Consider the following 23,812-nt stretch of genomic DNA (forward strand, 5'->3'; position numbering starts at 1 on the left):
ATCAGCTCAGCATATTGATGCATTGTTCTTTTGAGATTACGAACATAACTAAAAAAATGCCCTGTGTTTGCATGTGGCTTGGGTAGCTATTTTAGCCTGAAAGATGGCTTTGGTGAAGTTTATTAAGCTCCTGAATTGTTTGTTTATTTCAGTGATAAGGACTCTAACGTTCTGGGAATTATTCTTCTTACTTTTGGTCAATTTTTTCCTTTTACTATAAAGCTCACTGATGTTATGGTTCCACCATATGGGTTTGTTTCTGAGGTTTGCCCTGCATCTGTTCCTACGGGGTACAGCTGCATCTATGTAGCTGTTTTCATTTGGGTATAGTATGGTGGCACATATTTCTGTATATTAAGTGGAATTACTTGGGTTTGGTGAGGATTTGAATCTTACCAGTGTATCACTTAGGAGTAGGTAGTTTGTCTTATAGAAATTTACAAACATTTACTTTTATGATGAGTAATACAGTCTAGTTTACGCTTACCATATAACATATTTTACATTAAAGGTAAATAGTGAGCTGTCTGATGATTCAGAAGTTTTCTTTCTGTGTACACAAAGTAACACTCTCTATAGCCTCTAATGCACCATATTGATGGGAAAGTTGTGTTCACTTGTTTAGGCCACACAGAGTTAATTTTTTACAGTAAAAACATACACAGAATAAATTTTCTATGGTGAACTATAGACAGAAAGCTGTAAAAAAATGCTAAATTAAATGTGTTCACTAAAGCAGAGGACATGGAGTTTTTAAATTGCAAATGTCAAAGAAATTTTTAGACAAGACAAGAAAAATATATGCAACGTCAGCTAAGAGAATAATATTTTATTTGCTGCACTGGCAAGCTCTCAACATAAAGAAAGTTTTCAAAAAACATTGATATAAGAGAACACACAAATTGGTAATGAGGTAAATATACTGCAGTATAGTCACTAGTATTATTCACTATACTGAGGGCAACACTTGCCCATATTCATAAAAATAATGCACATTCGCATGCTATAAGTGTGTGTTCTGCTTATTGTGTATTGCATCTGCTCATGTTATCAGCTCAATTCATGAAGATGGAAGTTCACTGATGACATACTGGCGGATTACAGCTTTTTAACACCCCAAAATATCTATATATATGTGTGTATGTGTGTCTGCTCCTGTAAACAACGTAGAGAGGGAGTCCTTCTAAATATTAAAAATAGAGGCAGTTGTTAGCAGCTAGGTCATGCAAACATAAAAAAAATACAGAACATACTGTTAGAACTGGCTGAGGTTTGCACAAAAACCCATATAGGAGGGCAACGGATAGTTGAAATATTACTGGAGGCATTTCACACGCAGTTATATGGTTCTCGGTTTGTGCAGGCAATACATGTATTACACGGTTATGCTACTGTACATTTGTAGGAAGTAGTAAACCCTTCAGCTCTGGTGCGTCCAAAGGTATGGCACGGAAAGCACAGATATAACCAGTTTGATACCATACAGATAGACAAGCATGACAAAATCACTGTAATGGCAGGGAGCGATTCCTAAAGATACTGGCCTCATTTATCATGATGGCAAACGGTGCAATTTCAATATATGTAAATAACTGAAATGTGTGAATTCAATAGCTTGTGGCATACCACTGAAGGGAGTTGTGCTGCATCATTCATTTGTGAGGGTAGCAGGAGTGGGTCTGTGACTGTGGTTAAATGCACAGCAGTATGCTACTGTGTGCACCAGATGTATTCATTTCGTTTTTTCATTCACCTGGATTTTTTTTAATGTCAGGCTAATTCTGCTTGTCGGGCATGTTAAGCTGAGAACAACACCAGCTCTGCAGTGCAACTTTTAACTACTCTTGATCTGCACTTACAAGGCCATAAATCCAGGCCCTAATCCTGAAAAATGTATGCAATTTGCAGGTCTGTGAATCACTTTGTATGCTGTGGCTCTCCATTTCCATACCAAATGCAAATCTGGCCTCCTTCAAGAAAACAGATGCATATCTTCTTACACCACAGCGTACCAGTGGGTTTGAGCATAACATTTGGGTTTTGAGGTGTATCAGCCCTACATAATTGAGAACTATCTTTAAGAATACTTCCCAGCATCTGCAAACCAAGCCTAAGGCTAAGTTTTGCTATCCTGATCACTACATCTGTAAAAAAAAAATGTTTTTGTCTTCTTTATTGTAGTTTTGTTTCTAAGATCTGTCTGTAAGAACCTTGTCAGTGCTTCATTCTTGGACTTTAAGCTCCATCTGTAGGAACATCGGCATTGTTTTGTCTCTAGACTTAGGAACACTTGGCAGTGTTGTATCCCAAAATTGCCAGTGCTTTATGCCTAGACTTTAGATTGTCTGTAGGAACATTGCAGCACTTTACCTGTAGACTTTAAACTCTGTCTGTAAGAACATTGTTGTATTTCACCCCTAGATTTTACAGCCTTTCAGTAGGAACACTGGCAGTGTTTTATCTCAAGACTTTAAAATGTGTCTGTAGGAACTTTACAGTACTTTACTCCTAGACATTAGACTGTCTGTATGAATAATGGCAGTGCTCTGTCCCTAGACTTTAGACTCTCTAGGAACATTGGCAGTGCTTTACCACAAACCTTAGACTCTGTCTGTGGAAATATTGGCAGTGCTTTAAACACAGACTTTACTTCTTGCTTTGTATAACCCAGCCACAAAAATGAAATTCACACCAGCATCTCCCTGTTCACCAATGCTTCCTTTCTTGCCAATACAGTCACACGCCAGTACATCCACAGCACTCTGCTGAGATGGATTTTTGCTATGTCCAGAAATCAAACCGAAGGTGGGACAGCATGGCTAGTAGGAACATTCTCTTCACTGCAGCCAAACAACATGTCTGACCAAAGCCAATAGCCATAGAATATGTGAACAATGGAATCCTTGAGTTGTAATCAGAAAACTCCAGCTTCATAATGAATTGATTCATTAACATCCTGTAGCCAGTATGGTTATAGGCTGAATGTACAGTACACATGTTCATAAAATAAGAACTAAATTTCATATTGCACGTTCAAATGGTGTTGGAGGTATAGAAATCATGCAGCAATTACTCAATCAACTTATAAATCAAGACACTCTGAGGAAGACCCCCCTTGCAGACCTTTTATTAACACTCTTCCAGAAGTGATTGCTCTGGCTTATTTAGGGGGGTGGTCTTTGGGATCTAATTTTATGGCAACAAGTTTAATGTGACATGCATCCAAAGTTTTCTTACTAGGTTTAAAGTTGACCCACTATTTAACTGTAACACAAGTCTGTTTCAGGTATTGATTACTGATCATATTCTCAGGCCAGCTCTTCAAACATTTACACATGATCATCACCAGTGTAAGATAATAATTCAACTCTCCTTTGTTTTTAGGCTTTGTGCAATTATATAAAAGTAGAAAATGATTTCTATCTCTGGTATGTATCCAGCAATGTCTTTAGCTCATGAAAGTGACTTTGAGGAGCCTTTTCAATGTCAATGACTCTAATTCGTTTTGGATCCCAAACACAGTCTTCTTCTCGTTTTGTTAGGTTACAGTTCTGTGGAATCCAGGCAGTGTCATATCCATGAGCATGCCAAGTCTTCTGAAGTCCACCAAGATATGTTATCCTTTTAACTTTACCAACATCCGCCTCAACTTTTAACACCACCCGCTGGTCTTCAGAGATGTCCGTTGGGAAACAGCCAGCCTTGGAACCATTTCGAGAGAGGTAAATGCCTGGGCCCAGCATTCCATCTGAAGACTGACGGAAGCCATTCATGATGATACTTTTTGCATTGTCTACCGATGTACCATGGTACATAATATACTTCATACTGGCAGGAAATGGTTACCTGAAACAGAATCACATGGTAACTTTAAATGAGCACCACTATGACATTATATTTTTCTGCCAAACTTTACATCCTGTTGGCTTTACAAAAGCATAGCAGTTCTGATTTTGACATGCAATCAAATGATTTTACATTTATCTGACCCTTTGTCATGGTTACTGAATGACCTTTCAAAAAAAAATCTCTTCAGCATATTCTAAGTCAATAATTTATGACAGTATGCCTTTGAGTCAAATACATGATCTACCATACAAAGTAAGGCTCTGATTACAGTGATATTTCAGTGGTAATAATAGGCCACAATAGTTTATTGGCTAGAGACATCTTTATTAAGAAAACCACAAGACAAGACTGAACATTTATATTCAGGCATATCCAACAATTGCAACATCCACATAAGTTCCTCACTAAAAGAATACAGGGCATAAGTAACATGTCCTATGCAGACCGACTCAAAACCCTCTTCCTGTATTCTGTCTCCTACAAACTGTTGAGGGGAGGTCTATGCTTGGCATGCAAGGCATTGCCAGACCCCATTTTGAAGGACTTCCTGCATATGCACAAAACAAACAGCACCAGAAGTACCCATTCTAAAGACTTAAACTTTACCTGTGATATAAACAGGACCTGCTGGAGAAAAATGTATGTATGCCAAAAACTACCCCTTCTGTGGAACACGCTCCCAGTCCATTTAAATCAGAATTCTTCCCTAACCCAATTCAAGTGTAACTTGGACAACTGGATGGGGAAGAGGAAATTCATCCCTGGTTTGGCACCTATGTCTCTAATGGACACAGGCAGCCTTTAAATGTTTCATCTGCCAAGCCCCAGCTTACACTTATCAAGGATACAAACACTTGTCAGAGATTTGGGATGCATGGCTAGGCTTTAAAAGGCCCTTGCGGTTGTTGGACTAGTAAACACCTATGAACCTAAAACTGTATAGGAGAGTAGTGTTATACGTCAGTAACACAATGTCTTGCCTTAACAGTGCAATATTGTTGACTTCCAGTAATGATTTCACTACAATCACATGGTCCACAAAAGTAAGCAAATTGAAACTACTGTGTTAATGTTGTCACTTTGTAAGTCACTTGCCATGTTAACATAAGCTAGAGCAGTGATGGTGAACCTTTTCGGCTCGGTGTGTCAAAAATTCAGAAAATACCTATTTTGACTCTGCTGGGGTGTCACCCCCACCCCCCCAAACAAATGAGAAAGAATATTTTTTTAAATAAATTAATATGTAAAGAAAAATCCAATCATGTGTGCTGCTATGTATTATAAAAGTAAAACAAAAATCAGTGACTTACAATAAAGAAAACGATATGTGCACTGATAATTGGGCTTTAAACAGTGCACCAAAAAATTACCCTACTTTTAACAGTAATTTTGAAATGAACTGAAAAAAATATGGAACACATTGCATTTGATTTGATTAACATCAATTAATGAAATTTTTGTTGCTGAGTTTTAATAGATAACTCTAGGGTCACATATGTCATGTATTTTTGTGCATTCAATTTTTTTGGTAACTCGAGTGTTGGTGAACACTGGTGTATCACCCAAAACATTGTGGTGTGTCACCTTTGACATGCATATCATAGGTTCACCATCACTGGGTTAGAGCAATGTAAAGTAAATCTCACTCCACAGAGTACTTTTGTTGAACAAGTCTTAATCCCATTCTTGCATAATGTGGGGGATTCAACAACAGCTCCTAATTTGCTATCATCTGCAAATTTAGTCAAACAGAAACCACTGACATTGGCCTTGATTTCAGAAAAGTAAATGCCACAAAGGAGTAGTCCCAGGACCAATCCTTGAGGGACTCCGCTTGTGACTTGCCTCTTTGTAGAGGTGGACTCCCCAATTCTAACTTCCTGGGTCCTGTCTTTGAGCCAGCTGGCTATTCACCGGGTGACATAAGGGGTTGCAACTGACCTCTTGAGTTTGTCAACAAAGCCCAAATGGGGGATTGTGTCAAATACCTCGGCCAGGTCAAGACAGGCCTTGTGAACCATTTCTCCCTCATCCATTGCTTTGGTGACCTTTTCAAAGACGTTCACCAGTTTTATTGGGCATGACCTGCCCTTGACGAAACCAAATTGAGTTGGGTCCATTGTCTGAAGGTTCCCTATGTTATTATTGATCATCCCCATGATAATTTTTCCATGCTTTGCATATGAGATTAGTGAAACTTATGGGTCTGTAGTTTCCAGGGTCTGTAAATGGCCCATCTTTGTGCAAAGGGATAACTGTTGCTGTTCTCCATTCATAAGGCATAAAGTCTGCTTGGATGCTACAGTTAAACAACAATTCCAAAGGGAATGAATGGTTACGCTTCATGCTATTTAGAAGGCATACTGAGATATTGTCTAGTCCCATTGATGAAGTATTCTTGGCCTTAGAGAGAGAGAGAGAATTAAGGACCTGTTCCCTAGTGATAGCAGAGGGAGTTAAAATTGATGGTATTTTCTGAGGGAAGGTTGAGGAGGACAGAGAGGTAAAGTTGGAGCTGAATTTGTCAGCTAGCAGGTTTGCTATATCTTCTGGCTTAGTATAGCTGGCTCCATTAACAGTGAGCTCTGCACACAACTGTGGATTTCCTTTGAGGTTGTGGACATAGCTAAACAATGTGTTGTACCTGTCCTTGGCATGAGAGGCCAAATTTACATCAAATTTTGCTTTGGTAGGCTTTATTTGTCTTCTGAGTTGTTTAGTTTGTTTAGAGTGCTTTTACCCTGCAGGGTGCTACACTTCCTAATTTTTGTCAGAATTTTCTTCCTTCTGTTATACAGCTTAGTTATGCAATTCCACCAGGTTGGGTTGTTTTTCGAGTTAGTTTTGTACTTCTCCTGGTGGGTACTGCTGCCTCTTAGCAGCAATTAACATGCTTTTATAGGGTCTCTGCAAACAGTTCCACGTAAGCAGCAGTGTTCTTGGGGTTTATGGGGGCTTGAAATTTTGCCAGGTTATCACTTAAAAGTAGGAAGTTAGCCTTAGAATAGTTCCTGAATACTCCAGGATTAGCTGGGTTCCAAGTTTTATTTTTACTTCAAAGGGGACCATTTAGTAGTCTGACCATACCAGAGAAGACATTACACTAGGGGGTGCGCAGCAGTACCTCATATTATTGAGGATGAGATTCAGTATGGTTGCACCCCTGGTTAGTGTATTGACAATCTGGTCCAGGTAGTCTGTGTTTACAAAGTCTCAGAATTTCTTTGCCTGTATGTTTGGTATCATATATGATTCTCGGTTAATAGTGGGGTAATTAGAGTCACCCATGAATTTGGTATTGGGTTGGATGTGAGTGTTTCCAATAAGTTTAAATACATCACATGGGTTTCCTGGGTCATAGAGGGGAATCTACGGCTTGTAAAGAAATGGTATTGGATTTTGCCTATGGTGATTTGAACGTGGAGACACTCAAGTACATCATCTTGTTTGACCAGCCTTTAAGAATATTTATTTTTGATGTAAATCAATACACCTACACCTTTAGCCCCTGCCTGTGTAGTAGCTAATCTAAATGTGTGGAGGGCATTATAACCTTGCACTGCTGGTATGCTCTCCACTGCTTTAAACCATGTCTCAGTGACCGCACAAATGTCAGCATTCTCTAGGGTGAAGAGAGTTTCTAGGGAGTGCAGTTTTTTCTTTAGACTCCTAGCATTGAGCAGTAACACCTTTACATTTTCTTGGTTTTGATTTGAAATGTCAGAGGTACTTTCAGTTAGGTATTACCTAAAAAGGCACTATAGTGAAGGACAATGTTTTAGCTAATATTCAAAAACCTGGAGGGGAGAGGTACAGAAAACCGCTGGCAAAGCAGCATGGTCTGTTGACCATTTCTTTCAATGCTAACAAATATTGTACCCCCTTAAAATGACTCCAGAAACTAAGACAATTATTAGTCAGTCATCTTTTGTTCATATTGTGGCATTATCCTTGGAGAAGGTAAAATGCTGCTCAATGCTAAGCTAATACCAGCCTGGAACATATATTCCATGGGCACCATGATGTCTCTCTTCAAATATTCTAGGGAGGTAGGTCTCAGGTCATTTATACAAAGACTGTGACTATATCATACTGGTACCTGTGGTGCAAAGACCTTAGTGCATGTGTAATGTGGTGGATCCTGGTGTCTGATACGTAACCGACCACGACTTTCTCCTTACTCAGCCTGGTGAGAGGGACATCAGTGTATCATACAATGGAGTCTCCAATGACCAGAATGATGGATTGTGTGGTGGTGTGCCGTATGGGTTTAGAAGTACAGGCTCCATGAGATATGGCTGTATCTGCTAATGGGGTGTTGTTTTGAAAGAGTGAATTTGGGGCTGCTGAGGGTATTTGGTATGTGTACTTCATCTAAGAGGACTTTGGAGTTTAGAAAGGTTACATTTAAGTGCCTCAGCATATGTGGGTTTACTTGCCTGCTTTGAACTGTGTGTGACGGGTGCAATGTGTGTACTACTGACAACCTTATTGACATCAAAACGAAAACCACGACTTGGCCAATAAGTGTATAACTCCACTTGAAAAAGCAGTTGCTTCTTTTCTATTCAGCGGTTAAAACGAACTCAGCAGTAGTGGCGAGTGAGGGGGGGCTTACTTCAAGCTGAAACAGCAGAAGCTCATTATACACTTATTGGCTGAGTCGTGGTTTTCGTTTCGGATTCAGTTGTGGAATTTTTCTTGGTTCAACCTTATTGACATCAAGAGTGCTTTTATGTGACAGCTTTGTCTCCAGTGACACTGTGTAAATACATCTCTCACATACCATATCAGCGTGCTTGAGAATTAACTGGTTGTCAGTAAACACGAGGCAATTTCTACCATGCCTCAGGATGTGCACATCCACCAAACTGGGTAACAGAGATAGTGGGAAAGTTCATATCCATGGCAACAAACCATTTTTTATTTATTGATTAGACAGTTGGAGTGAGAATATAAAGTAATGTCAGGAATATCCATTTTTCAACTCTGGGGGAAATACGTGTCCCTGCAACCTAGTTGTGGTGTGCAACTAGGTACTGCTGAAAATTTCAATGGTGCTTTTACAGGGAAAATGTCAACTCAAAGTGTCTGCTTCTATACAGAACTCTGCCAAACATTTGAGGGGACACTAATAAGTAGACCCTGATGATTTATGGATGAAGTATTTAGGCAGATATTCTGAAGTTAGGTTAGACTCCAGGAAATCAAGCATTATTTACTGAAAAGAAAGAATTAGCTTGTCAAGAATGATGAAAAAAGGGGATTCATCTGAATGGCTACTGCCTGTCTACTACTAGTGCTGGTCTCAACACAGCTTCATGCTCCTGGGATACAATGCTCCTTTGTTTCTTCTCTTACCAGAAGCAAAACAGTATCACAAATACCAAGATGAGAAGCCAGTCACAGGCTCTTTAGTGTCTTGTTCCAGATGATGCAAGGGTCTGTAGGCTTGTTGTAGCCTTTTCCAGGTAGATGCCTTGAATAGCAACCAGACCAATCAAGAAGGTCAAACTACCGTTCCAGATGATGCAAGGGTCTGTAGGCTTGTTGTAGCCTTTTCCAGGTAGATGCCTTGAATAGCAACCTTGAATAGCAACCAGACCAATCAGGAAGGTCAAACTATTCACTGCCCAATCAGGAACAGTCAAGAATTGATACATTCTGCTCCTTCACCAGGAGCAAATTATAAGCACAGGTTCCAAGCTGGCACATATAAAGCAGTTATTAGGCATTCCAGTGTTCAGCAGTCTCCAGGAAATAATGCCCCTGTACTCTTTCTCACACCAGGAGTAAAACAGAAGCACTAATCCCAAGTAGAATGTGGGGTCTCCAGTAATTGGTGGTCTTGGAGTAGATGTTGCACATTTTAAAGATAAGATGAAAAAATGGTTTAATATCTTAAGAACTGAACTGTGCATTAAGCAGTTAGATATGAAAGAGAGAGGTAACTTAAGCTTTAGCTATCTAATTGGGGAGCCACTAATTGCAAAAGCAATATAAATTGAAAGGGGGTGAGCACTTCATAGTCTGGCTCTATGGAATACAGTAGAATGGCCAGTAAAGTGAAATGAGTGAGGGGGGAGTGATTTCACAAACTATGAAGAAGGTGTGAGATGGAGATATGTGGTCAAACTAAAATAAGGGGCAGGCAACTAGAAAGACAATTGCTGTTAAAAAAACAACAGCAGTAGGGTGGGTGGATAGGAAAACCTTAATTTCTGTGTGACTCACAAAATATACAGCTGTGGTCTCTTTCCTAGTTTAAATATGCAATTAAAAGCAGAATACAAGTAAAACACAGTGTAAAGAAAATAAATCACAATATACAAAACAGAAGAAGGCAGGGGGGGGCATTATGAACTTCATACATTTTTTTTTTCTTTTTTGCTGTTGATGTGTGTATTATATCCTGTATGTCACTTTAAATCATACTCCTATTTTCTGTTTTATTTATTTTTACAAAGATGTTAACCAACCCATGACACACACAAAATCCAGACAAATTAGATAATATTGTTTGGCTCTTTTCATTTTGTTGTTGTTACAGCTCCATCTTTTGTGATTCTCAAAAATAACACAAGTTTTATTAAAATATTTAACATTACTAATTATTATAAATAAAATATTTTATTAAAGTAAAGAAGACACAGTCTTGGGACTGCTAGAAGACTGGAAGCTTGAAAACAAAGCATTTGTACTACATTTTGCATCCAGGGAAGTATACTTCATAGGTTCAAAGGTGTGTACTAGGCTAACAACCACGATAGCCTTTTTAAGCCTAGCCATGCATACCAAATCTATGGCAAGTTATGGTCCCCTTGATAACTGTAAGAATGGGCTTGGGAAATAAAAACATTTACAAGCAGGGGACTGAGAAATGAACCAATTACAGGCTGCCTGTGTCCGTTAGAGAATAGGTGCCAGACCAGGGATGAATTTTATGTTCCCCATCCTATTGTCCAAGTTACACTTGAGTTGTATTAGGAAGGAAATCTGCTTTACGTGGATGGGCAGCCTGTTCCAGAGATGGGGTAGTCTGTGGGATACATACCTGTCGATCCAGCAGGTCCTAATTATATCAAAGGCAACATCTTTAGAACTGGTATGCAGAAGATCCAACAGAGTAGGGTCCAACAATGCCTTTACACCAGGCAGAGATCTCCCTTCAACAGCCTGTAGGAGGCAGAATACAGGGATAGGGCTTTGAGGTGGTCTACAGAGGCAGGTTACTTATGCACTGTATTTCTTTTTTTCTTTTTTTTTTTTTTTTGTAAGGGACCTTTGTGGACATTCCACTTGCTGGATGTGCCTGGTTAGGTACTTACCAAATGGGGCATTGTACTCAATGATAGGTCGAATGAATGATGAATATAGTGGAATGATGACCTCCTTGGACCTAGATACCATACCTTTGTTTATAAGTTGCTCAGCACAGAATGATTTCCTCCCTTCTATAGACGCATGATGGTCAAAGGCTAGATTACTTTTTAAGTGTGGCCCCAAATCCTTGACTACTGTGTCGACTCATATGGACTCCACTTGTGACTGGCCTCTTTGCAAAGGTGGAATCCCAAATTCTAAATTCCTGGGTCCTGTCTGTGAGACAGCTGGCTATCCACTGGTGACATAAGGGTTTATACCTAACCTTTTGAGTTTAACAGGAGGTTAGGTATAAACCCTAACCTCTTAAGTTTAATCAGTGGTGCCCAAGTGGTGTACTATATCAAATGGCTTAGCCAGATCAAGGTAGGCAGTGTGCAAACACACAGATTGTCTCTCACTTTCTCTTCTTCCTTATAGTCTTAATTGTATGATGCAAGGTTAGCATTAATCATCTGTTATATGGCCTAAATGTTCTGACTGGACCCTTGCTTTATTGCATTTTTACTAGCTCTCTTTTGAATTTGGACTCCACCCACCCACCCTATGCCTTTTGTGCTTTTATACTTGGAGGCTTTTGAGCTGCCTGCCCCTACTGTATAAGTGGCCCGAGAAGCTAGTTCCAGCCTTATCTCCTCTGCTTGTCTTACTGGGCACTGACAAATGAAACCGTGAAGGCCCTTCCTTAGACTATTAGCGTACACTGAAACTGCCTGAAAGCATGTTTGTTCTTAAATGCTGTTTTGTCTGCCCTTGATTAGCTTTAAATTACTTGTAGTTAGTTATTAGATTTATTTCTGTTACCTTTTCACTTGTGGCTAACTAAGTTGTGTTTTTACATTAAGAAGACTGGGAGTTCAATTCTAGTGGCAGAAAAAAGATAGTCTGCTCTGTCTGACTTGGGATACACACAGGCTTAGGTGAGAATTACTTACTGTAGCTAGTTGTTAGACTTGTTTCTAATATTTTTTCACTTGTGACTAACTAAAGTGTATATTTACTTTAAAAAGACTGGGAGTGCTCTTCTAGTGGCAGTAGTAAAGTAGCCTGGTCAGTCCTAGTTGGAAATACACAGGGAGGCTTAAAGTGAGATTATTTCATCAGCCAGAGGGCTTGCTACAGACTTAGCTGTTTGGAGTTAATCTGCACTTGACAACTACCTTTACATTAAGAAGTTCCAGAATCATCTATCTTGTTGCAGAAGGTATTTACAAGGTCTCTCTGACCTGGGAAGCATTCCAGGAGACTCAATGTTTAGTTCTTTATTGGCCAGAGGGCACAGGAGTTAGCTTTTTCTGTCTGCTATAAATTAGGCCCATTTTCGCAGAGCTGTTCACCACTCGGTGGTGGTTAGCAGTACCCTGTATAGTAGCAAACCTATAAAGCTAGTATGTAAGACTTTAGCCTGTAACACAGAAAGATTTTGATGGAGCCAAGCTTAGGGCAGCTAGTTAGTGCATCAAACAGTACTAATATCAGACCATAGTACTTTCATCTAGACTTAACCCTAGATCTACTCAGGTGACCCCTGGAAAACCAAGCTCTTAAACCATAATAACCCAAGCCTAATACAGGTCCTGACAATGTGGATTTGCAATTTCCTAATTTCTCTTTCACCAGCTTGGTAGATATGGACATTTTGAGACAATACAGCAATAGCCTCATGTATTCAGACAACCTTTTAATTATTTTAAGAAACTAACAGAGTATGCAAGAGATGTACATGCATAACTTCCTTGGAGGAAAAAAAATCTCACTTACAGACAAGGTTGTCATGAACACACACACTAATCCTTCACAGATACTGCTGACCAGATACATAGACTTTCTTATGATAATGCACTTAAAAGAAACCTCTCCATACCTCAAAGACCTACTAAGCCATCAAACGGCAACACTTGTCCTCAACAACTGATAAAGCACGCACTTCAAGAAAAGTACAGTTTTGTACCTACCATAAATGTAGATGTTCGAGTGCTAATACAGCTGCAGTCATAACAGATGGGTTTTCCTGCCGTCAGGCGGGTCCTCGGTCGGCCAAATTCCAAAGTCTAGGTTCGGCGTCGGATGTCGTCGCTTCTTCCCTGACGTCAGTGCGACAGGGGTATAAAGGAACCAGCCGTCGCCATTTTCTTCAGTTGTTCTTGCCCCAGATGTCAGGTGCCCCCAGAAGGAAGGCAATACATAAATTTATGTAAAAATGCAATGCAGTATAATCTAAAAAACAGTAGTTGCAAGCAAATACACCATGTAAGAATACCCCAATCAGGTTGTATGAGGAGGTGTTAGTCATAAGGTCTGTCCCAAGAGGGGAAGGAGGGAGGGAAACCTGGACTGCAGCTGTATTAGCACTTGAACATCTACATTTATGGTAGGTACAAAACTGTACTATGTTCATCGTGCATACAGCTGCAGTCATAACAGATGGGTAGAATACCAAAGCTAAAGAAGGGGTGGTAGGCACTAGGTGGAACTAGGAGGAGCCAGGATGCCCTGCAAGACTGCAGTGGCAAAGCCTGCTCTAGATTTGGAGTATAATGGTAGGTGATAGTGCTTGGAGAAAGTATGTTCAGAACTCCAAGTGGCTGCTTCCAAAATATCTTTGGTAGGAACCCCCCTGAGGAAAGCTGCAGAGGTAGCTGTGGCCCTTGTGGAGTGAGGTCTGATCCCTGCAGGAACAGTTTTACCATGAAAAGAATAACAAAAACGTATGCAGGGGGCTATCCATTTTGAGATTGTCTGTTTGGAAATAGGCTTCCCTTGATCTCATGTAGCATAGGACACAAAGAGTTGCTCTGATTTTCTGAAAGGCTTTGTTCTGTCCAAATAATAACGTAGCTGTCTGTGAATGTCCAAGGAATGTAGTAGTCTTTCCCCTTTGTTTTGAGGATTAGGGTAAAAGGTAGGCAAGTGGATAGCCTGATTCAAGGCTACCTTGGATACTACCTTTGGCATAAAGGAAGGATTGGTTCGTAAGGAAACTCTGTCCTGATGGAAGATGATGAAAGGCTGCACAGCCATGAGGGCTTGTAGTTCCGAAACCCTGCGAGCTGAGGTGATAGCCAGAAGGAAGGCTGTTTTCCAGGACAAATATTGTAGTTCAGTTGAAGCAGCCGGCTCAAAAGGAGGTAAGGTCAGTTTTTCTAGAATGAAATTGAGATCCCAAGCAGGCACTGGTTGTTTCCTGGGGGGGGATTTATATTCTTAGCCCCTCTGAGGAACTGTCTTAAGAGGGGGTGAGAGAATAAAGGAGGGTCAGTGTTGTATTCTGCAGAAATGGATGAGGCATGGATTTTGATGGAGGAGAATGAAAGTCCACTGCTTAGCATCTCAGCTAGGTACTGTAATATTTGAGGTAAGTTCAGTATTGCAGGATTCTGACCCTTTTTCTGATTCCAAGCGCAAAACCGTTTCCATTTTGCAAAGTAGGCTTTTCTAGTTGAAGGCCTTCTGGCCTCCAAAATGACATCCTGCACCTCCTTGGAGAGTAGGGTCTGTTGTGAATTTAAGAAATCTTCCATGCGGCTAGATTGAGTGTTTTCAGCTGACTGTGAAGAGTTTTGAAGTTGTGCTGAGTCAGTAGAAGAGGCATTAGCGGCAGGATCCATGGTGGGGAATGCGTCAGGCTCCTCAGGAGTGGGTACCAGTGTTGTCTTGGCCAGTCTGGAGCAACAGTTTGGTCTGTCTGCTCTGGTTTTTAATAGAACTTTGGGCAGCAGGGGAAGAGGTGGAAAGGCATAAACTGTCATTGTTGTCCAACTGAAAGAGAGTGCGTCCACTTTCCAGGCCTGTGGATGAACGGTCCTTGAGCAGAATTTTGTCAATTGGTGATTTCTGTGGGAGGCAAAGAGATCTATGTCTGGCCTTCCCCATGCTTGAATTATTTTTGTAAAAACTTGAGGATGCAACTTCCATTTGTGTGGATCTGTCATATTTCTGCTTAGGTTGTCTGCCAGCGTGTTTTCCTTGCCTGGCAGGTACTGTGCTTGAAGTTCGATTTGTAGTTCCAGAGCCATGTTCCAAAGAGACATGGTTAGCCTGCATAGGGGGTATGAGTGGGTTCCTCCCTGTCTGTTTATGTACCACATTACTGTGGTGTTGTCTGTCCTTATCAATAGCTGGCCTGGATGCAGTAGGTCTTTGAAAGCCGTAATAGCATTTATTACTGCAAGCATTTCCTTTTGATTGATGTGTAGGTGCTTTTCTTTTTGGGACCATTTGCTCTGAATGCACCAATCTATCATGTGCGCCCCCCAGGCGTAGTCTGAGGCGTCTGTTGTGATGACTTGATTTGCTTGAGGCTTGCAGAATGGGAGACCTGTGTTTCTTTGGCATGCTTGAGCCCACCACAGAAATTCCTTTTGAAGACATGGAATCAGTGGTATCATTGTTTCCAAACAGTGACTGTGTTGAGACCATAGGTTTTTTAGGTACCATTGAAGTTTCCTCATGTGCAGCTTTGCACATGGGATTAGCAGGATGCAAGATGCCATGAATCCCAGAGCCTGCAGGATTTTCCTTGCAGTCAGCCTGGTGAAAGTTGCCAGTTTTCTGAAGTATTGAGTTAGTTGCCCTTGTTTCTCTGGTGTGAGGTATTTGTATTCAAGCTGGCACCCAGGAAAATTATTGTTTGAGAGGGTATTAGCCTTGATTTCTTTTTGTTGACTGTGAATCCCAGAGAGTTCAACAACATTATTACAAACGCCAGATGTTTCAGAAGTATGTGCTTGCTGTCCGCTTGGATCAGGCAGTCGTCCAAATATGGGTATATTTGTATCCCTTGAAGTCTGCAGTAGGCAATTACTGATGCCAGGCATTTCGTGAACACTCTGGGAGCAGTAGATAAGCCAAAGGGCAATGCAGAGAATTGATAATGGGTTGAACCTGCAAGAAATCTGAGGTATCTTCTGCAATCTTGTCTGATTGGGACATGCAGGTATGCCTCCTTGAGGTCCAATGTTACCAGCCAAGACTCCTTGCCCAGCATGGGAAGAAGCTGCTGTAATGTGAGCATCTTGAATTTTGGTATGAGTAAAAATGTGTTTAGGATGGATAGGTCCAAAATAGGTCTCCAATCTTTGCCCTTCCTTGGTACCAGGAATAGTCTGGAATAAAAACCTTGACTCTGTTCTTGTGCAGGTACCTCTTGAATAGCTTTCATGCCCATGAGATCTGAAATTTGTTTTTGTGCCTCTGCCCTTTGATTGTGTGGCAGGTTTGGCATGCCTCTCTTTTTTGGAAGGGTGTGAAAGTGGAATCTGTAGCCTCTGTCTATGATGTCCAGGAAGCATTTGTCTTTTGTAACAATATGCCAATTTTTTGAAAATAATGGCAGTTTTCCGCCTAAAGGTGTTGCCATTTGAGCCTTGCTTGGCATGCAAAGGGGAAAGTCATTGGTTCTGCTTTCTGAAAGGCTGTGAACTATCCTCACCACCTCTTTGTGTAGGTGCTTGCCATTGTCTGCCTCTAAACGATCCTTGAGATTGTCCTCTACCCCTCGGGCGCCTGTATCTACCTCTTTGGGGTCTGTCCGTTGCTGGAAAGGACCAATTTTTTGAAGGCCAATTTCTACTGAAACGTGGAGGTTGTACCTGTAGGAAATCTTTCACTGTTTGCATTGATTTTGCCTTTTCCTCCATTTTCTTTAATACCTCCTCAGCTTTAACACCAAACAATACATCTTTTTGAAGAGGTGCATCTAGTAATTTAGCTTTGACATGATCTGGTATGGTTTGCTCTTTGAGCCAAGCATGTCTACGTATTACTGATCCTGTAACAGCAGCTCTACATGAGGCCTCTAAAGCATCAAAACCACATTGCAAGGTATGTTTACCCACTTGTTCTGCACTATGTAACAAATCCTGCAACTCCTTCAAGTCTGGTTGTTCAGGTTGTGACATTTTGCTTTTCAACTGTGATAACAGAAACTGTTGGTACTTTATCATATGGAACTGACAGTTTAATGCCCTCATGGTTAAGGTGGCCGAGGTGTATACCTTTTTCCTCCACCTTTCTAAAGCTCTGGAATCTCTTTCTGAAGGTAATGGATTTTTAGCAGTGGAGGCCTTAATTCCCTTGGGACCCTGTGAAATAGTTTCTGGGTCAGCCGCATGGCTTTTGTATAGGAATTGGTGTGAATCAGGAACCCGGTAATACCTGTCAGGCTTGACTGGAGCTGGAGGTAAAGGGTCTGGGTTGAGGCAGGCCTCCGAATACACATCATCTAGTATGTCTACGACAGGAGGTACAGCCAGAGGCCTGTGCTGAAGGAGCAAGAGGAAATCCCTAAGCCTTTTCTTGGAGTCTGAGTACTCTTGGCCTTCCCAGTTTAAGTGTTCCCTCAAGGTATGTAAGGTTTCCCCAAAAGAGTAATCCTCAGGGGGGGAGACAGAGGGAATGGACTCCTCTGCATCAGAATCTTCAAAAGTGGAGTATGAATGTTCTTGGTCTTCAGAATGTTCTGAAATAATGGAGGCCTGGTCCGAGGAAGGGGATTCTTCCTCCACTCTGGGCCTTTTGTCCGGGGGGGGTTGAGAACCCCTGATATGAGTAATCAAATCTTCAGCCATTTTGAGCATCTGTTTTTTAGGCATGGGGCCTTGAGAGGGACCCTGTGGAGCTTGTCTTTTAGTATGCATGGATGCTTTAGACTTAGTGAAAGCCTTGATGGAAAAAGAAGAAGAAGGCCTGAAGACACCTTGAGAGGTGGCAGGCCTATCTAATCTCTGAGTTTCCCCGCCAAGAGTGGCTTCGGTATCTGTAGTCGGGGTGTGGGCCGAAGAGCCTGCGACCTCGGGCACAGAAGTCACTGCCAATGAAGTGTCATCGGTAGTCAGGGGCTGCATAGGCGCCTCGCTGAGAACCGGAGCACCTGTAGTCGGCTTTAGCGTGGTGTCGGTAGAAGTTGCGGACCTCGTATGTCGGTCCTTATCTTTGCGTCTTTTAGTCAAAACTGGAGTCGGAGCATCCGACGACATAATGTAATTAAACTTTTTGCCAAAATAGTGTTGGGCGAACTCCACCCGACGCTTAATAGTGCGTCTGTTGAATGTAGCACAAAAACGACAGGCCGAGATGTCATGGTCTGGGCCTAAGCAAGGAATGCAGAGGGAATGAAAATCCTTATGGGGTATTTGCTTCCCACATGAAATACAATTATTAACTTTGTCTGACATCGGTCTGAGGCAAGAAAAGTTTCCCCAACGGGGTACTTAACTTTCAAGAAGACGTCGGTAGAAAAATATTCGTATTCTCAGGAGCTGGCCGACCGGCACTTGCGAACTGCTTCTGCTTCGGGCACCACGCGGCAAGAAAGACTGTAGAAAATGGCGTCGGCTGGTTCCTTTATACCCCTGTCGCACTGACGTCAGGGAAGAAGTGACGACATCCGACGCCGGACCTAGACTTTGGAATTCGGCCAACCGAGGACCCACCTGACGGCAGGAAAACCCATCTGTTATGACTGCAGCTGTATGCACGATGAACATCACCTGACACCACATATATTCCTACACCCAATGATTCCTCAAGAACAAAGCCCATAAGGCAAGCAAAGACTTTACCTAGTTCTCTTGTAGTAGAGGATTGTATTTTATAACACACATATACTCCTCTCACTAGGCTGGACAAGGAGAAGATAATGGTTCGTTGCTTATCTGGAGCAATGATCCACAATATCACACACACACTCAGGTGATTGCACCACAGGTACCAATATGATTCTGTCATAGTCCATGTGGGTGTGAATGACCTGACATCTACCTCACATTGGCTTGTATGAAAACAGGCATTATGAATCTCTCTGAATATGTGAAACAGACAGGTACGTACCTTGCATTGAGCAGAATTCTACCAAGGATGATGCCACAGTATGAACAGAAAATGGCTGATTTTAATAACTGGCTTAATTTCTGGTGTCACACCAGGGCAATCCAATATCTATTAGCATGGGAAGACATGGTTAACACACCACGGTTAACAGACCACATTGCTTTGCCAAGGATGGTCTCCCCTGGGCTTTCAGATACATTTTAAGCGATGTCAAAATACACAAAACTAGCATCATAAAAAAAAAAAAAAAAAAATCAAAGCAACCTCAAAGTGTTACTGTTCAATCCTTGGAGCCTAAGCAAGAAACTCCACACCCTACACTGGAGAATGTAGACCTCTGACCTGTCAATGAAACTGACGGTAGAAGACTACAGTGTCTTCCACATATTTAGACTAAGAGCAGCACAGACAGGTGCAGTGGAGGTGTCTCAATCTACACCAAGTTTGCAGATGACTAAATTGGGAGCTATCATAGATTCCACTTGACAGCAACATCCTACGAGAGGGTCTAACACAAATAAGTGACTGGTGCCAAAACCACAGATTAAAACTCAGAGTGAAGAAATACATTATATATAGTGACCTTTAGGAAATCATCCACCAAGCTAATTAGTCCACTGATAAAACACACCAAAGAGTTGACCTGATAGGGATCTGGAAACATATGTAGAAAGTAATCTGACCTTCAACCAACAAAGTTATAGTACCACTTTACTCAGCCCTAATCAGACTCATCATTGAGTACAATGCCCACTTTGGCAAGTAATTAACAAAGCACTTGCAACAGATGAAACACCCTCAAATGTTCTTGATCAGGAGAATTCAAGTTATGAACACCCTTTCCTAAGCAGATCACCTTAATGCTCTATCTCTTGTTTGTACTCAGTCTCCTACAGGTTACTGATAGGCGATCTGTGCCTAGCATATAGGGTATCTTCAGATCCAGCTCTGATAAATCTCTTGCACATCTGCAAAACAAAACAGCACCAGGAACACTAGATCCAAGGACCTGAACTTTGCCTGTGACTTAAATAGAACATGATGGAAAGACCAATATACCTTTCAAATGATACCCGCACTATGGAATAAGCTCCCCATCTATGTGAAGCCGAGTTCAACCATGACCCTAGTCAAAAGAAACCTTGATCATTGGATGGGAAAGCACAAATATACCCCCAGTCTGACCCCTATTTATCTGACACATAATGGTCGAGAGCAAGTAAATTAATCCCCAACTAACATAACCCTCTCCATATAGCTCTTTGACACCACTTTACTAACATACCCCACCATATAGGCATCCAAGGAACTCAGGGGACAAAACTGGGTTGGATTTCACAGCTAGGCCATAAAGACCTTACTGGTCGTTACCCTAGTATAAGCCTATGAACAACATAATTTATAAAACTATTCAAAATAAGTGTTCCATCTTTATAACAAAGAAATTAATGATACATTTAGAAGTAATAACAAGAAAGTAGATTAGAAAATGTTGGTTGAGTCATGGAGCTTAAATGAAAACAAACACAATGGTGAAACAAAGAAGCAATGTTAGATCACCTAAAGGTATTCAATAGTACAAAAATCACAAAATGGTTCAATGAAAATAACTAATCAAAAATGAAATCAGAAATCTTGCAGTGTTTCACGATTACTTCTCCTCTACAGTCACTCCATTTAGCAGTTGTTTTTTTTTACTGTTATATTCAGGAAAAGTTTATGCACAATTATTTGCTACCAGTTTGTTATATGTTGTTGCAAGCATGGCCAGCCCTTCTACATAGGTGAAGTATGTGGCTGCTTAAGGTTCTGTGCAGCTAGTGGGTGCTAATCCACTATTTATACTTTTATATATTTGCTTATTGTAAAGAGGCATGGAATTTCTTTACTTTAAATAAATAAATGATCTGCAGCAACCCTGCTCAAATATAAAGCATCTGAAGCACCTTGTGTGTGTGTGAGATGCTGTAAACCTGGAATTCAATTTGTTATCCTCCTGCTCCCTCCTACCCTGCAATTAACTCATTAAAGCTAAGTGGCACCTCCAGCTGTTTCTGCAGTTACGTCCTGCTGACACCTCTAGGTGTCAAATATTGCTTGTTCATACTTACATTAATAATTCTAAAACTATGCCACATACAAAGTAATAAAATATTTCTTCCTAAAACTTACACAGTGGCAAAGACAACTGTATTGATATTTGACCTCAATCTAGTGCAGGTAAAGAGATATTTATTTTTGTTCATATGATATTTATTTATTTATATTGTTGTAAATTTCATGTTTTTCTAAATATTTCAACAACCATGTACCACAGACGGAACTGTATAGCCTCATATGAATGCTCTCAGGTAGCTGAACAAAATTCAACTGACAGTATGTGTGTAACATGAGTGGTTGCTGAGATATTGTAAATTGTTTACAAAATACTACAAACACAATAGTTACCCCCTGGGATTCATGAACCTTGCGCCAGGCGCCAGCATAGCGTCGGCGTTACAACGCCAAATATGGCTGCTTAGCGATTCAGGTATGAATGAATCCCACGTGCACTACCGGCGTGCGCCGGACCGTCTCCGCCCCCCGGCGTAGGTATGCAAAGCACACTGTGTGCGGTATTGCACCATGCAAATGAGGGCAAATAGCGATCCACGAAGTGGCGCAGGCGTAGCGTAAGGGCATGGCAATGTAAACCAAAAAAAACGGTTTACATTTACCCAAACATACCGGAGGAGTAACGGAAGGCTGTCAAAGTCAGGTATCATATAGGTGCAATATGCCAATGTGGAAAGGCACCGAGAATGTCCAAAGAAAATATGCACAAAATGTAGAAAATGACATAAATGACACGTACGTAGAAAGAACAGCAGACCCCCGGGATATGTGCACAGAAGTTGCAAAGCAATGAAATAATATGACAATGTCCTAAAAGAGCAGTAGAACACAAATCAGCTGCACAGCCACCACACACCATAGTATGTATGTAAAGCTGCAACCCCAGCGCAATGGTTGTCAAGGAGTGGTGGCGGTGTCCGCCGTAACCATGTATTAGTAGTCAATTCCATGCAAATGAGGCAGATAATAGTGAAGCGCAAAAGCGCCACCGCCGTAAGGATGGTGCAAGCGGTGACGGGGTACTACACCGAGGAGTGGCCTACACGAGATACATGTCAACCACAGAGGGTGTGCCACTGTAGGAGGAAGGATATTGGAGGTCAGCAAATCTGGGCTGTACAATGCACATCACAGCATCAGGACTGGCGTGTTAGGAAATAGATGCGCTGAGAGTACATAATGCGCGTACAAATGCATGTGCACGAGTATGACTACGTTCCCTAAACCAGTCATGTGACGGCCTCACCGTCAACAACCACGGATATAGGAAGGTAATGCGGAGAATACGAGGAAATGCAGAAGCAGTGTAAATGGATCCGTAATGAGCAATTAACACCAATCAATGCAGGAAGGGCAAACGCTGGCAGCTGATAACTCTGCATGCAGACTCCTGCATAACGGGAAAGGGGAGGCATATGAGTGCAAAGATAGTAGGGGATGTAGTAGAAATGCAAAGAGCAAAGAAACGAAATAGCACAGCCAAGTACAGAGGTAGCATAACTGCGGCTGCAGATAAAATGCATCATATGCCATGTGCCTGCAGGATGCAGTAATGTAAGATGCAAGGCGAAGGCAATGCAGGCAACTGTAATGTAACACTACAGGCAGTACCGTTGCAGTTGCAACCGTAAAACCACGGAAATAATCCATGGATACGGCCGCACAGACACACCCAATGACATCACCGGGTATACAGCACAACAGTATTAAATGTGAATGCACACAACACACAGCGCGATTTCCCAAACGCCGCACCGTAGGGTGTAAACAGACGGGGAACTTTTAACATGTATATGCTGGGTGCCGCCGTGGCCGTGATGCATAGGTATGTGGCAGAGACAGACGGAGTTGCGGAGGGTGGTGCCGACAGCTACCGTAGGCCTCACAGGAGAAGGAGACTGTTCAGACCAAGGGTGACCTACCAGGGGCTGCGAGACCTGGAGATAGTAGAGCGCTACAGGGTGGACAGGGACACGTTACAGCAAATATTGAAGCTGTGCCGGCCGTGCCTGAGAACAAGAGACAACAGAGGGGAGCCCATCCCAGTGGACACAAAGGTATGTGTGAGCTTGCGAATACTGGCTACAGGTACCTTTCAAAGGCCCACCGGGGACATAATGGGCATCTCACAGGCATCAGCATCCAGGGTACTACACCAGTTCCTGGATGCCATGTTACCACATGCCCATGAGCGCATAAATTTCCCCACATCTCAGGAGGAGTTGGCTAGCAATATGCGCCGCTTCCACCGTGTGGCACAATACCCGGAGGTCCTGGGTGCGATAGACTGTACGCACATAGAAATTAAGTCACCACCCGAGGAGCAGGGTAGACGCTACATAAACCGCAAGGGATACCCCTCCATCAATTGCCAGGTCGTGTGCAATGCGCAGGGCATTATTATGGATGTGTGTGCTGGCAGCCCTGGAAGCTACCACGACTCCCATATCTGGCATGCCTCACAGCTGTATCAGGTATTCGCCAGGGGGGACATCACACAAGGTCACCTTGTGGGGGATGCTGGCTACGCACTGGAGCCGTGGTTGATGACACCCATCAGAAATGCACACACACACATGCAAGAATGCCATAATGAGGCACACGCACAAACGAGAATAATCATAGAGCGTGTGTT

The 23,812-nt window shown here is 41.9% G+C and overlaps 1 long non-coding RNA gene across 1 annotated transcript in view; it reads right to left on the reverse strand.

Moving 5' to 3' along the window:
- Nucleotides 1-814: 814 nt before the first annotated feature.
- The window catches only part of LOC122809559, a 108,301-nt gene continuing 85,303 nt past the window's right edge, over nt 815-23,812 (reverse strand). The window contains exon 2 of the long non-coding RNA XR_006365924.1: nt 815-3,846. This is a non-coding gene — a long non-coding RNA (uncharacterized LOC122809559). The remainder of the gene's footprint in view (nt 3,847-23,812) is intronic.

Source organism: Protopterus annectens, chromosome 8.part0 (genome assembly GCF_019279795.1).
Source record: "Protopterus annectens isolate FY-2018-M chromosome 8.part0, PAN1.0, whole genome shotgun sequence".
Classification (NCBI taxonomy): domain Eukaryota; kingdom Metazoa; phylum Chordata; order Ceratodontiformes; family Protopteridae; genus Protopterus; species Protopterus annectens.